The following is a 16020-nucleotide window of genomic DNA, read 5'->3' on the forward strand; positions in this document are numbered from 1 at the left end:
TTGTTGTTTTATGTGTGAGTGCAAAGGTCAACTGGTCGTGCAAATGAAATAACTTGAGGCGTGCAAGCTTGTCTCCATATTTGGCGAACTACATGAGCAAGTTTTCTTTTTGTGACGTTACACAATAGCGTCCCAATTTTTTGGGGTGACAACCAGAGAATAAGAACAAGCACTAAGGAACTCTTGAAAAAATATGTAATAATGAGTTTATATGAGAGTTCAAATGTTTTTTTAAATATGTTTCTTCTATATGGTGGCTTTTCGGCGATCACGGATGGTGTGTGGGATGTACCCCTCAATAAACGGGAGTTCACTGTATACAAGCGCAAGGCCTGCTTTTCTTCCACGATGCAGTATTCATGTCTGCAACGTCTGTAATTGGAGCATGCACTTCGAGTCACCTCTCATTATGTAAACTGCCTGAATGGGCCTGACTTCGGAAGCGCACAAACAGGAAGTCAAATCAGGGTTGGTTGAAAGATTATTTGTGTGTGTAGTAACGATTGCAACAGGTTTGTTTATGTACAATATTGTCACAATACACTCTCCATTTATCATAATGGGAAACGATGGCTTAACCTGTTATCACACGTTGCACATATTGCTTATTTCTTTGCTTATCGTTGTTCGTGTCCCATCTCACGAGCAGATGGCGGCACACCACACCCTAAAGGTCAACCAATCTGCATAATCCCCCATTACAAATCATCTTGCAAGTGATTGGATGGGAATCCTGTGAGAACATTTTCTATTTCCTGTGTGGACTTCATGCCAAGTTACAGTACGAGCCTTGCTAGTAGTTCAAAATATTCTGCCATGTTTGTGTGAAAATGTTCAGTAATTCTGCCCCATTTGCGATCTCTGTATTTCTGCACTGTGCTTGACATAGTTTAAAATTGAATGTTGAACTAAATAACCTAAATATGTCAGTTATTTTTAAAGTTTCTCAAAGTGGAGAGAAAAGTCTTTTGGGATTTAAGTAGAATTACTGATGTCGTCCACTTTAATCAGATTAAATTTTTAGTGACACTGTTACATTCAGTGGTCATTCTTTTTAGTTTCGTTCCATAACATTTTGTTTTGCAACATCTTTTTAGTTTTTATTTTAGTATGTTTTATTAGGTTGTTTTAGTTGTTTGTTGTATTCAGTTTTTATTTTTATTTTTTGGGCATCGTTGGGTTTATGTTAGAGCTGTCAAAATAAAAGCGTTAACTCTGGGGATTTAAAGCATTACAAAAATGAACAGATTTAATTCATTTTTATTTACTTCCTGTGGCGGCCTATAAACTACGTGTGCAGGCAAACTTGGAGGGGTCACTGTCAGAAAGACGGATAACCATAGACTGCAAGACTGGGTAGTTTTCCTCAAAGTGTATAGATAAACAACCATTCACACTCACAATCACACCTAGGGACAATTTAGACCCTTCAATTAACCTACCAAGCATGTTTTTCAAAAATGTGGGTGGAAACCGGACTACCTGGAGAAAACCCACATAGTAAGGTCGGAGCGTGGAATTGAACTCATTACATCTGTACTGGGAGGCAGAAGTGCTAACCTGTCAACCACCGTGCCATGATTAATAGCAATAACATACGGAATATTGTACATTTGTTAAAAAATAATAATTGTTTGACAGCACTATTTCAATTTTAATTTGCTGAAGAACATTCACACATTATTGCTTTTACTTAGTCTCACCACTTTTTCAGCACTGAATTACTTTGACATTTCTCAACTGATTCAAATGAGTCGACAATCCAAAGATTCTGAATATTTAGGACATGCACACTATTTATTGTTACATTTAAAAAATTACCCAGTTTCCCCAGACATCAACATTTTCCACTCCCCAAAAAACTATCCACTCACAATGAGGTGTTCAAAAACGTTACCCCATCATTCCAAATTCAAAATGTTCAACTTATTCAAATCGCTTTGTGAACATTCCAAGAAATCCCAGAAGTCCCATATAAAGACATATTCTACAATCGACATTATTCCCTTCACCTTTCGCATTTATTGACCGATTCTGTGTTGTAAATGTTCATCTACGGTGGCCCTGAAGTGCAAAACGCAAAAACAAAAAAGTGAACACATCTGCAAACCAAAAAACACAAACCAAATAAAAAAAACACAAAAACACAAATGAAACAAAATAGCAAATAAAAATATCACAAAATGTCATCGCAAACACAAAAACTAAACAAAAAAACAAAAAAGTAATTGCAAACACAAAAACGTTATCACAAGTACAACTCAAAAACACCAACAAAAAAATGAAACAAAAAAAGGAATCGCAAACACAAATAAAAAAACACAAACACAAAATTCAAACCAAAACAACAAAAAGTAAGCGCAAACACAAATCTAAAAACACAAACGCCAAATATGAAACAAAACCCCCCAAAAAGTCGCAAACACACACACACAACCACGAACACGAAAAGGTAAGAGAGCAAACACAAAACCCCGAAACACATTAACAAATGATGAAACACAAAAACATTTTGCTAACGGAAGTGGTGTTTACATGAGGTCAGGGGAGGGGGGATCCGAGGAATGTGATTGGACGAAAGTACCGCCTACTAACAGCACATTTAATCACAGTTGACGTGTGCTTAAAATATATAGAAATAATAGATATTACAGTTTTATAGTAGCGTTAGCGTTGAATTTAGTGAGATAGTTGGAGAAAACAAACGTCTTCTGGCACAAATGAACTAGAAATCCTCAGATAGCATGGCATTTATTGGGTGGATGGAAGCGCAGAAGTTCAGTGTAGTGGTAAGCCATACGCCACAAAATCCTTTCTGGCACTTAATATGATTTATTTTATTTTAATGTAATATTTGTACAAAAAAATAATTCATAAAAATGAGAGTTGTTTTAAAATTTGTGGGCAAGGTAAATAAAAAGAGAACATTTGGTTGCCAAAAGCGAGGCTCGAACCCACTTGCTAAATGAACGTTGCTACTACACTGGACTTTCGCTTTCCAGCCACCCTATAAAAGCTATACCATCTTATGATTTCTAATACATCTGCCATGGTTGTTTTCTCTTTTTCACTGTGATTGGCTGGCAACCAGTTCAGGGTTTACCCCGCCTACTGCCACTAAATTAAACGGCTAACGCTACTATAAAACTGTAATATCTATTATTTCTAAATATTTTAAGCACATGTAAACTGTGCTGCTAGTAGGCGGTACTTTGGTCCCATCACATTCCTCGGATCCCCCCTTCCCTCCCACCACGTAAACACTACTTCCGTTAGCGAAATGTTGTGTTTTATCATTTGTTAATATGTTTCAGGGTTTTGTGTTTGCGTGCTTACCTTTTTGTGCTCGTTTTTTGTGTGTGTGTGTTTGCGATTACTTTTTGTTTTTTTGTTTAATATTTTGTTTGTGTTTTTTTTTTATTTGTGTTTCTGATTACTTATTGTTTTTGTTTCATATTTTGTGTTTTTTGATTTGTGTTTGCGATTATAAAATTGTTGTTTCGTTTCGTATTTTGTTTTTGCCTTTTTTGATTTGTGTTTGCGATTACAAATTGTTATTTTGTTTCGTATTTTGTTTTTGCCCTTTTTGATTTGTGTTTGCGATTACTTTTTGTTGTTTTATGTCATATTTTGTGTTTGTGTTTTTTGTTTTGTTTGCGATTTGGTTTAGTTGTTTTGTTTTTTGTGTTTGTGTTTTTTTACGTGTTTGTGATTACCTTTTTGTTTTTGTGATTTTTTCAAAATTTGCCGGTTATTTGGTTTGTGTTTTTTGGTTTGCAGTCGCGTTCACTTTTGTTGTTTTTGCGTTTTGCACTTCAGGTCCACCGTATTCATCACATTTACAACATCTTGAGATTATTACCATTCGAAAAATTCACACGAGTTCCAAACAAAAAAAACTAATTAAGAGATTTTTTTGTTTGTTGTTTTTACACATTTTCCACAATTCTTGTCCACATCGAACTATTACAACTTAGAAATATTCACCTAATTCAGAACGTCTTGGAAACTTGTTTTTTCGAAATGAAGTTCCAAATTAAAGCATTTTTACATACGTTTACATTTATAGATAGATTCAAACCATTCCAAGTCTGTCATTCTGCATATTGAAATTATTTCCACTGCATCAGCCTTTCAGCATTCACACGCAATTTGCATTGTCGGGTTTTTGTTGTTTCAGCTTATTGACTGTTGCCTCCAGTCTTAGTTGTCTCTGCAACTCTGGGAGATTGTGGGGTGGGGCAAAGTGTTTTAGTAGTGCTTTAACTGTAAATGCGAGACTGTCGAAAACAACGCCTTAGGCTACTCAAATGTGTCACCTTTGAATGTGTCACCTAGTGATGTTCAATACCACCAGTTTGCTTTCCGATCGAATACTGAGTAAAATTCTAACTGGTATTGGCGATAATGAGACTCAGCATTGGACTGGCCATCTGGCATTCAGGGCAGATGCCCGGTGGGCTGGCCTCTTTTTGGGGCCGATGCAGTGCTTTTTATTGATTATTTTCCTACATTTTACCACAAGAGACTGGACCATAATTTAGAAGGACCAGTTCATTAATCCATTTCGAATATACAGTAGATAACAAACATCATCAATAAACATCAGTGGCAGAACTATATTGTTGCGGGGTTCCTTTAAACCTCCTCTAAAATGAATGGCGTAGTCAAAAAAATGCACCAAGGTGATTTTTTGTGCAAAACCTCCATCCGTGCAGCAAAGTGAATATTTACAGGAAATCCAAAAACATAGCAAAAATGCCCAAAATTCAAAAATACTATTTACAGAAAAGTATATACATTCACAAAAACACTGAATAGAGTTCATCAGTAACATTCCAAGAGTTCAGATGGGTCTACTGTGCAAACTTTCTACTCTCGGTACCTTCCTCCTCAACACCTCAACACCTACTGACTGAACCTTTCACCAAGGGAGAAGAAATGGAGTAATGAGTGTTAAACTGTGATTGTGGGGTGGGGCAAAGTGTTTTGGTAGTGCTTTAACTGTAAACGCGAGACTGTCGAAAAGATCGCCTAAGGTGACTCAAATGTGTCACCTTTGATTATGGAGGTAAAACATGTCAAGGTGTTTGTTTTTATCAGTACATTCTGTTCCATCATTGCTTCATGGTGATAGACCACAAAAAAAATGTAGTGACACCTTTGTTGTTACGAAATAGAAAGTCAATCTCCTTTTTAATTAAAATGCCTTCCAATCTACTGGCGATACTACTTCCTACACGTTTCTTTTTCAGGATGTTGGCTCAGCATGCGTTACCCTCAAATGCCTTGGTAAGATGACGGCCTCTGATTTGTCGGGGGGATAGGGGGTTAAAGGGTTTTGACCCCAAAGTGCTTAATTAATTGATTAAATGGTGTGTAAACCGAGTCAGTGTGCTGAGGTTGAATTGCTGAGGTCAGCCAAAAGATAATTTCATCGTCCATGAAATTGGAGCAATTAGTTTGAGTGTGTGTGTGTGTGTGTGTGTGTGTCTATGTGTCTGAGTGAGACGCTGCAGGTGACACCTGCCTTTTTCATGAATGCTATTTATGTGCTACTGTTTTAAACACTAGAGGGCACTGATAGATCCTTACATGAACGGAGAATGCCGGAGTAGCTCCTATAGGCATATCTGTATTTAGAGCTGCATATACTCATTTTGTATTCTCGATACATTGCACAGTGGATATAGAAAGTCTACACACCCCTTTTCAAATGCCAGTGTTTTGTGATGCAAATGAATGAGAGCAAGATTAACAATTGCAAAACCGTCTTCAGTCATTGTGACACATTGACTGGACAAAATAAGCCTACTAGAACATTTGAACTTCATGTGGGATTATAGTTAGAAGTGAGTGTGCACATTGTCCTTGTTTATTTTTAGGTCGCCTCTCAAATACATTTCTCTCTCTCTTTTTTAAAAATTGCGTTGCAAAGGCTGTAGGTCACATTAATGGAAAGAAACTTTAAAAGGAATTATCTTGTGGGTTGCGTACTGTGTAGATCTATATACCCAAATTGACCAATACATTGGGATCCCGTACAAAGCATATACCAAAAAGTCCAAAGATAACATTCTTGGTTTTGATTGACAGTCAAGTTATTAATTGTTTGGGGTCTTTGTTTTGATCCAAATAGCAATAGACACACCCCATGAGTTGTCAAAGCCTTCATTTGGTATCCTGTTTTTCAGCGCTTTCGTTTCCAATCCAATTTTAATCAGCTCAACATTTGCCATTTACTTCCCTTCAGCTGACATTTGATTCATTGACCAAAGCGTTTAGTGGAAAATGTCACACAGGCGTGGGTAAACACAAAACTACTCGCAGATGTTTAATTTTTCAGTCCGTCTGAAAGCTTCTCCCGTTTCAAATGTATCAAGCTCAGTTTATGAAAACGTTGGCATCGGTTTATCTGACTGGTTGTTATTTAGGGGTTCAGGAGGGAGGCTTTACAATCTGCATTAAGGCTAATGAACATAAACACGTACAAAATATCAATTTATTATACTTCTGTACTTAACAAAAAACAAGGCGAAATAACTGAAAACATGTTTTATATTGTAGTTTCTTCCACAATTTGCTCTGATTATTATATTTTTGCACTCCAGATGAGCTTCAAGAGGTAGTCACCTGAAATGATCTTGAAGGAGTTTTCAGAGGTGATGAGGCCAAGAGTGTGCAAAGCAGTCATCAGAGCAAAGGGTGGTACGTGTTTTCAGTTATTTCACCTTTTTTTGGGAGGGTTAAGTACATAACTCCACATTAGTTCATTCATAGTTTGGATGCCTTCAGTGAGAACCAACAATGTAAACAGTAATAAGAATAGAGCAAACGCTGAATAAGAATTAAGGTGTGTCCACACTTTTGGCCTGTAGGCTTCTGTATATACTGTATAACTCACCAATATTATCCAGCCGGTCACTTCAACACAGAAAGGCTCACAACTCCAACAACAACAACTTAGTATCTTCATGCCTATTGTGTACTTCATTTGCTGTCCCTCCACATTATTGTCACTCTCACCCAGTTTGCAGTCTGTGGACACTTACGATATACAACACACAAATTAAGAAGCATTGACCCCAAAAAAAAAGAAACAAAAGACTGCAGGTGTGCTTAAATAAACAGTAAATAACATCCATTTGGGCCAACGGTATGAAGTCTGGTCAGCATAACAGAAAAAAGAGATAATGATTCACCTAGATTGTGGTTTGTCGTGCTGAAATAATACAGACTTTGAAGGGATTTTTTCATGGCGTTTTTCTGAAAAAAAATATTTGCTTGTGAGTAATGTTGTATGGCTGCTCCAAATGTGTTGAAGTGGAATTTTGAAAAAAATATTTGCAATAATATATTCTATGTGTCCCCACAAGTCTAAACATATTGTTTTGGTGAAATGAGGATTAAACAGATAAATCCCCCTGTTTCAGTCATCCAAAGGAGGCTGACATTTTAAGCAGCACCGCCCCCTGCTGTTGACTAAAATTGACGTCAAAGTGTCCTATGGACTCGGATGGCGAGCGTTACGTGACAGGTGAGCCGTGACGTTTGCAAGGTGAGCCCGACGGTATTTTGACGTCAAATTTGTAAGTCGGGTCACTGGTTCCTGTAGTTTGGTTGAACATTTAATTTTCTTTTGTATTATGTGTCAATTTTGCAATCAAATGGAGTTAGACTTTTGGTCCGTCAATATGGTGGATTTTAACCTCTCATGAGTGAGTTTGGAACGTATTCTCTGTGATAAACGGGCGTTGACTTTATAGTGAAGGACAGAAGTGTGATTCCCTTGTCCTTTTCCTCCGAGTGAAAACACACCACAAGCTTCCCCACTCACAAAGGACTCCATTTCATAAAGAAGCCGATGTTCTATTGGCTCCCTAAATTGCCTCTCCGTTTTCATTTGGTCCCTCAATTAGTCCTTGTGCCAGGTTCCACTCCTGTTCCTTCCCAAGCGTGTGTGTGGCCGAGCTTGCAGGCAGATCGATGGCACGTACACCCAGGAGGACGCGGAGAAGATGGAGACGGAGAGGAGATGAGCTACTGACAAATCAAAGCTTCAAATGTCATTAACAGATGCATTTGCGGCATGCAGTTACAAAATCACGAGTACCAATTTGCTTGCAACCACCACTGTAGCTTTTGTTTAATGGAATCATTTCAATATTATTAACAAATCTGACATCATTTGCAAGTGAATTTGAATGTTGCACACACAAAAGTGACTTTTAATACAAAGTGATTTGGAAATGCTTTTTAATGCGTGCTCAGAACTGATTGTATTTAATTAAATCCATGAATGCTCCAGACACTTGGCTTTAATTGGGGGTTGCATTCTTACACCTGCTTGGCTGACTTCAACATTATGCATTATTCATTTGTGTGGCTGAAGTTGGAATCGTGTCTTCCTCATGGGGTTTTTTGAATACACATGGTATCTTAAAAGTCACTTTCCACTTCCATTTTTTAAATAAAAAATAAACAATTTCAGGTATCATCCGGACAGTTATAAAGCCATCAGCATGAGTCGTTTTTGTGAGCATTCTCACCACTTGACACTGCTGTCAAATGCTGTAAACTTGATTTCTATTGTATTCTACCTGATGTTAAAGGGTCAAAATGTGAGGAACACCCAACTCCCCCCATTATGATGCGGTGCAGTTTTAATATACATAGTAAATTAATTAATTCATTGAACCTCTGTGACACTGTCAATCCAAATTATGGATTATAAAGGCAGAGATATTTTGTATGGATTTGTGCAGGTACACTCATTGTCGAGACCGGTGATGGTTATCACTTCCTGCGCCCGTCACCTTGGCAGAAGTCGGTCGCCGTACAGCCAAAAGGTATTTGCGCGAAGACGAATCACTTCACATCGGTCCCGTCCTGGGGTTCCGACCTGCACTTTCTACCTATCGCTTGAGGCTGCCACTAGTTAATGTGAACAAGTCAAGTTCAAGCACTCACAATATTTGACATGCTCAGAGTGTTTTTGTGTGCCCTTGGAGGCTGCGCAGTCTTGGCTCGTCATGTCGGCTCGAGTCTACGCTGGTGGTAGGAAAAGTACATGATTTAGGACTTCAGCACACAGCCAGAGTGTCTCATTTATCACACGTGGAGGCATTTCGGGACAACACGCGGACAGGGAAGGAAATGACATCCAAGTAATACAACGCTGAAAGAAGTAATTTTGTCCTTTCGGCTTATCACCTGAACCGCACACTGTAACAAATTTCTATCAAATCTACAGTAAAATATTACAGCATTTTCTTGTTTTTATTTTATTTTACAGTATTTAACTGTATACAGCAATGCATTATGCGTAAAACAAAGTGCATTATGGATAAAAACAAAATACAGTAATTTGCCGTATAATTAGCGGTCAAATACAAACATTTTACAGCAAATATGTTTTGGCATGTATTTATGTGGATTACAGGTAAATACTGTAAAGATTGTCGGGTTGTGGCGGGTATCTCAAGAAGAGAAGAAGCAAATAGCGGACCCTGTATTGTCGCTGGAGCAAGGACAAGAATTCAGGGAGCTGGTGAGTAATATTTTATCGCGAGGGCAGTCTGCATCGTCTTCACATTGCATTTCTTTGACAAACAGGCAACATTACAGCTAACATTCATTTATACACGCGGCTGCAGACACTGGCGGAGCCAGACTTTTATAAATAGGGAGGGGCCTTGGATGCTTTAGGGTATCCAAAGATTATGGCAAATAATTTGTTTCATAATAAATTATTTTAAATGGGAGTCTCTAAATGTTGAAATATATTTAAGTACATATTAATCATGCAAGAGATTTTTGCACATAATGTGCTGTGTATTAACAATGTACAAAAACATTCAAAGTCTATGAAATAATTAACATCAGTGTTTAACATGAATGAAATTTTAATGCATACACTTCTTGAGTTTAATTCATTTAAGTCACATTTTGTCCCTTTATTTCATTTTCCATACACCCTATGAAAAAAAAAGTTTCTTGTACTACTACTTTATTTACAGCCACATAATGTTATTAATGTTATTAAATCCCCCAATTCTAGACTAAAAACGTTAGGGCATATACAGTATATATACTAAGTGTTGAGTATTCTTCAAGCTGTTTTGTGTGTGATGTTAAAATATCTTATTTTGAAATATAGCCTTTTAATTTGAAAGGCTGCTGCGTAGTTCTGTTTCCTGTTTCACGTCTCTGTTCGTCATTCAGCTCATGCATTTACATTTAGCTTGTGCAAAACAACTTATTGATGTCCGTCCAAAACAATCTATCTGAACATACTGTAAAAGTAATAGTCACTCACGTCTCACAGCGAAACCAACATGACATTGCCAAAGACATGTCATCTTGATTGGACTTGGGAGAGTCTTCTTCTCCAGACTCTTAGTGAGATGGATATCAACATTTTGTGGTAAATAGTGCCAGCTAGTGTGTCTGATTGATAAAAATGCTGGCAGGCTGCAGTCCAATCACGTTTGAGCATGGGCATGTGCCACCCCGGACTCCCCTTTGGCTCCGCCAATGGATGCAGAACGAGGAAAGATTTTACAAAAAGGCGTCCCCTGGTTAGCATGTTGTCCTCCCAGTGCTGAGGGTGTGAGATCGAGTCCGGGCTTCGGCCTTCCGGGGTGGAATTTGCATGTTCTTTCCGTGCCTGTGTGGTTTTTCTGCTGGGTCTCCGGTCTCCTCCCACAGGTTAATTAAGCACTCTGACACCGCTGACACCTTGTCCCTAGGTGTGATTGTGAGTGTGGATGGTTGTTCGTCTGTGACTACGTTTACATGCAGTCAATATTCCGGTTAAGGTCAGAATTCCGGTTTCTGAAACAATCGAGGTAACACGTTTACATGCGTGGCGAAATAAGTTACTCCCGTTTACATGCTAATTCGATTGGCATAACCCGTTCGGACCGCGAGCCGCGAACAAGGCAGTTACGTAAATAACGCCATTTACGCTTTTGACTTACTATACGTTCAATAAAAGACATGTTTGTGTTACTCAGCATGCAAAATAAAGTAGTCGGTTTCCTCCTCGCTCCACAAGTGTGGTTCTTGTTTGTTGACAACGACTTGAGTATTTCCGGTGGGTTACACGCCAGAAGCACGGACTTATACTTTTATTTACTGTATGTGTATATAGGCACAAACTGTGGCGTTTTTGCTGTAGAGACAGAAAATAAAGTGAAAAGAGAGCGAAGAAATCAATGTATTCAAGGGAGGCTCCTTTAGTGAGTAGGACGGAGCTGCCATACAAGTCGTGACTACATAGACCAAGATTCCTTGCGACTCAAATAAGCGAAGAAGAAAAAAATGAGCATGTGCACGGTGAAAAACATTGCCCCGATCGATTGAGATACTCCGCTACTGCTGCGAGGTCCCTATTGTTTTTTGTTCTTCTTCTTCTTCTTCTTCTTTGTAAACGATCACATTTTTGGGGACCTAAGCATTTCCGAAAACTCACCAAATTTTGCACATTCCTCAGGCTTGGTGAAAAATTTGATATCATGAAGCTGCCATAACAATATAACAACATATAGCGCCCACAACCAATTTCACACATTTGATGAGAGTCCAGGTCTGAATACATCTACAAACTTATATTGTACTGATAGCGCCACCTACTGGCAATTTAAAAAAAATAAAAATTTTCTTCTACTTTTTTTTCCCAACCACGTTAACTTGATCTACCTCATAATTGCTCAGAAGAGTGTTTAGGCCTTCATGATGTCACGAAGTTTGTAAGTTTTAGCGAATCGCTGTGGGCGTGGCAAGGTACTGTTTGCCAAGAAAACAACGCCAATTTTGAGGGCCTAAACATGCACAGAAACTCATGAAACTTGGCACACATCTGGCCTGGCAAAGTGAGCAATATTTTATCATTGTGTATGTGACTGTATTGTGCGATTTTTACAAAAATTACTCACTAGCGCCCCCTAGAATTTTTTTTACGAAGCAGCCTCGAATAAGCGAAAAAGAAAAAATGAGCATGTGCACGGTGAAAAACATTGCCCCGATCTACTGCTGCAAGGTCCCTATTGTACGTTTAAGCAAGATCTACGAAAAATTTATATTTTAGGGAGCTCAAGACCTACAAAAAAGTCTCTTGGACCCATGTGCTTACATGAACAAGAAATGAGCTACGAATTTTTGAATGTACGATTTTCGCCAATTTTTTAACATTTACAGGGGGCATACTCTTGCTCATTTCTCTTACACGTTTGATCCAATTGACTTCAATCTTGGCCTGGACCATGTCAAGACCTGGGCCATCAACAGGGGGGAAAAAATCTGGAGTTTTCTAAATACTATATGACGGGGACGGGGCATCATATTTTGTGCTTCATATTTATTTATTTATGATGCCCTCTATGGACAATAAAAGCAATATTGTGCTATGAGTAAAACTAACCATGATGTGTTGTTGTATATATATATATATATATATATATATATATATATATATATATATAGTATATATATATATATTTATATATATAAATAATAAGATATTTAGATTTAAGATATATATATCTTAAAACAATGCCAATGGGGGAAACGCATTGCCCAAAAATAAAATAGGACGCCGATTTTTGAGGGTCTTACCATTGACCAAAAAGCTTTACACACTCATCACACCTGGCAAAAAAAATCCATATGTAAATGTTTATTATGCCATTTTCAACGAAATTCTGCTTCCAATGTGTTACTACCCCAACCTGCCAGTGCCCTTTATAGCTGCACGCACCTCTAGTTTTTCTTGTTTTCTGAAAAAGTTCAAATACTATGACATATGCATGCAACTATGCTAACCACTAGGCCTACGGTTTTAAAAAGTAATTCAGTCATGTGTCCATTTTTTCCCCTCTATTTTGTATTTCTGATCTTTCTCTTTTTTGTGTCTATGAGCCACCTTAAAGTAAAAGGAACGAGTGATACACAGATTATACGTTCAACCTTGAGCTCTACATGTGCGACAGACAAAAAAAATTGAAAAGCCAGTGTTGTTATGAGATATTGTGCTTGTGCGCATTAACAGGTAAACTGGAGGTTATTCAGATGGCTGAGACAAATCAATGGAAGCTTAAGAACATGGAGCACAATCAATGGTTTAATTTGTTCGTAGGCTGTGAGTATGTGTGAGTAGACATGCAGATACCTGCTGGTGCATTTTTTTCATGGATTGATCAGATGGTTATTCGTTGTAGATCTAAATGAAATCGAATGAGTCAGTCTTGCTCCATTGCTTCACGTTAATGGAACATGTAATGCATCATTGCTAAAAAGAAATACATTTTTAAAAAGCAAGGCACAAAGTGTGTCTTCAGGCTTCCACAGTGAAGCTTAATGATGCAGTGATGTTCAATACCACCAATTTGCTTTCCGATCGAATACTGAATAAAATTCAAACTGGTATTTGCGATAATGAGATTCAGCACTGGACTGGGCCTCTGGCATACAGGGCTGGGTAGTGGTGGGTGGCGGGTGTGGGGTCGTGGGAGGAGCTGTGGGCCGGTGGGGTGCCCGGTGGGCCTGCCGTGCCCCGTCCTGCTGCCGTTGGCTTAGGGCGCGGGCCGTGTTGGGGTTGGGGGGCGCTCCTTGCTCCTGGGTTTGCTCTCCGGCCGGTGGCCACTGTGGGGCCCGGGGGTTGTGCCTTGGCGCTGCTGCGGTCTGGTGGGTCCTGGGGGGTTGTGCTTGCTCTGTCCTGGCCGGGGTCGACGGCTTCCCTCTTCGGTGGAGGGTTTCATGAATGCCAGATCCACCACACCAGCATCTACCGAAATTCAAACACAATCTGCTTCTTCCTCTGGTCGTTGAATCGGTGGAGGCTGATGTCTGTGGATCTCACGCTTCAGCTATCCTTCCTTCCTTTCCTCAGTCTTTCCTTTGGTCCCTTGAGGTCTCCCTAATTAGTTGGAATTTAGATGTTTCTGGGGTTGGTGAAAGATTCTGGTGTAGTTGCAAGTCCGGGGCTCAAGAAAAACCCACGTGGTCGCTCTCAACGTGTTCGGCGACCACGTCTCTGTGTTGGTCAGGAGCATTTCATGGGGCAAGAAGCGTGGGCAAGAAGAAGAGGGTGGTTCCTTCGCACACTGGCTTTTAAGCTTGCGTGGCAGGATGTCAAGTAGTCCCTGCCTCTTCCGCGCGCTTGAAGCAGACTTGGTAAAATGAGGCCAAGCTTTTGGGTTAGCATTTGAGAATTTTTATCAGAATTGACAAGCCAGATGCTTCATTTTTTATTCTGAACACATTTCAAACATTACCGCGATCATAAAGTTATTGAATCCGCTAAGCTTCCTAATTAGCTAAACTAAGATGGCTGCAGAAGTTACACACATCATTCATTTGAGATAGACATACAGGTTGTGTACAAAGACCACAGAAGTCACTTGATGTCAGTCAAGTACATAGAGTCCGTTTATGTTCCGAATTATGTAGAATTTAGATTAATTAAGAGCGGCAGAATTTTTGAGGATGATACCGATAGTAACCGCTGGAGGGCACTGTTGTACCGTATAATTCCCAAGGGGCGTTGTTTCCAAAAAAACACATAGCTGAATCCTATAGATCAGTGGTGGCAAACTCGATCCTCAAGGGCCGGCGTCTGATGAATAATGAATTTTGTCCTCTTTGCGTGTTCCAAAAATGAAGATAGATTTAATGTAAGAAAAATACACCTTTGCAAAAAATGATTTAATAAAAAACAGAGAATCTCTGGACAAATAACAGCCTCTATCATCACTTAAACATCGTGGGATTCAGAGCATCAAATGTAGCTCTTCCGCGTGCACAACGGTTTCTTATAGTTAAAAAAAACCTCCTCTCTTTCATTTGTAGACAAAACAGACTCTCTGGTACTTTTCCGTGAGCGATGGCGAAAACAGAGTCAGGTGTGGGTGTTCAAAATAGATTCGGTTCTCAAGGACCAAATTTGTTTTCGCACAAAGTGCTGAGAAGGAACTTTTTTAGACTAAATAGTATGTCCCAGCTTAAGGTCAGCCTATACGAAGTCAACACCATCTGCTCTGCACAGGACACAAAACATTTCGACAAGGTTAATATAAAGAATTAAAATGTTAATAATGTCTAACAATGGTTAATAAAACAAAATGAAGTATTAAAAATGTTATAATATCTATCACGTCCTGCAGGTTTTGGAGGTTTCCCTGCTACAACACAGCTGATTCCAATCAACAGGATCGTTACCAAGCTTATGCAGAGCTTGCTGATGAGCTGATCATATATCAGCTGTGTTGGAGAAGGGAAACATCCAAAACCTGAAGGACTCCGGCCCTCGAGGACCGAGTGTGCCCACCCCTGCTATAGATAGACCAGACCATTAAAGTGGTCTGGGAACTGAAAAGCAGTCCTATCGCTAGTCTACTTGCTGAACAGGCTTTTAGATCTCGGTAGGCGCAGAGGTATGTGTTTCCTGTGGGTGGAATAACGATTCGGTCCCTTGCTGGAGGGAAGTTCAAAGAGTTTTTCCTTTTTGAACTGTCTCTGGTTGGTTTGAGGAAACACGGGGTTAATCCATCAATGCACACGCACAGATTCCACAGGGGAAAATGTTTAAAACGGCAAAAAGAAAAAGAAAAATTGAGGGTGACGGGCAATATTCATTACATTATGTACATTAATATTGTACCTTCATAAAAACAAGCTGGGTCCTAAAGTTTAAATGCAAATGTAATGAATTTAAAAGTTAGATACAACTGAATGATACTGAAGTCATTCTTTTTTCCTTTGAGAATCATTGTATTCCAGTACATATTGAGTGAGCCGCTACAGCAAAAAGCAATGATTTTATGTTTCTGTAATTAGAGTTGAGGCCCACAGCAAACACTCACATATCAAGGCAATGACAAAATCGAGTGCTCCGCGGTAACAACCGTCATACATTTGGCGTGACAGCTCCGAATCCGATGAATAGATCTTGAGCATTTCAAGTTCCTTACGTAGCATAACTACAAAGTCAGCCTATAAATTACAAGTGGCTCCGTGTTT

This window comes from Vanacampus margaritifer, chromosome 2 (assembly GCF_051991255.1).
Source record: "Vanacampus margaritifer isolate UIUO_Vmar chromosome 2, RoL_Vmar_1.0, whole genome shotgun sequence".
Classification (NCBI taxonomy): Eukaryota; Metazoa; Chordata; class Actinopteri; order Syngnathiformes; family Syngnathidae; genus Vanacampus; species Vanacampus margaritifer.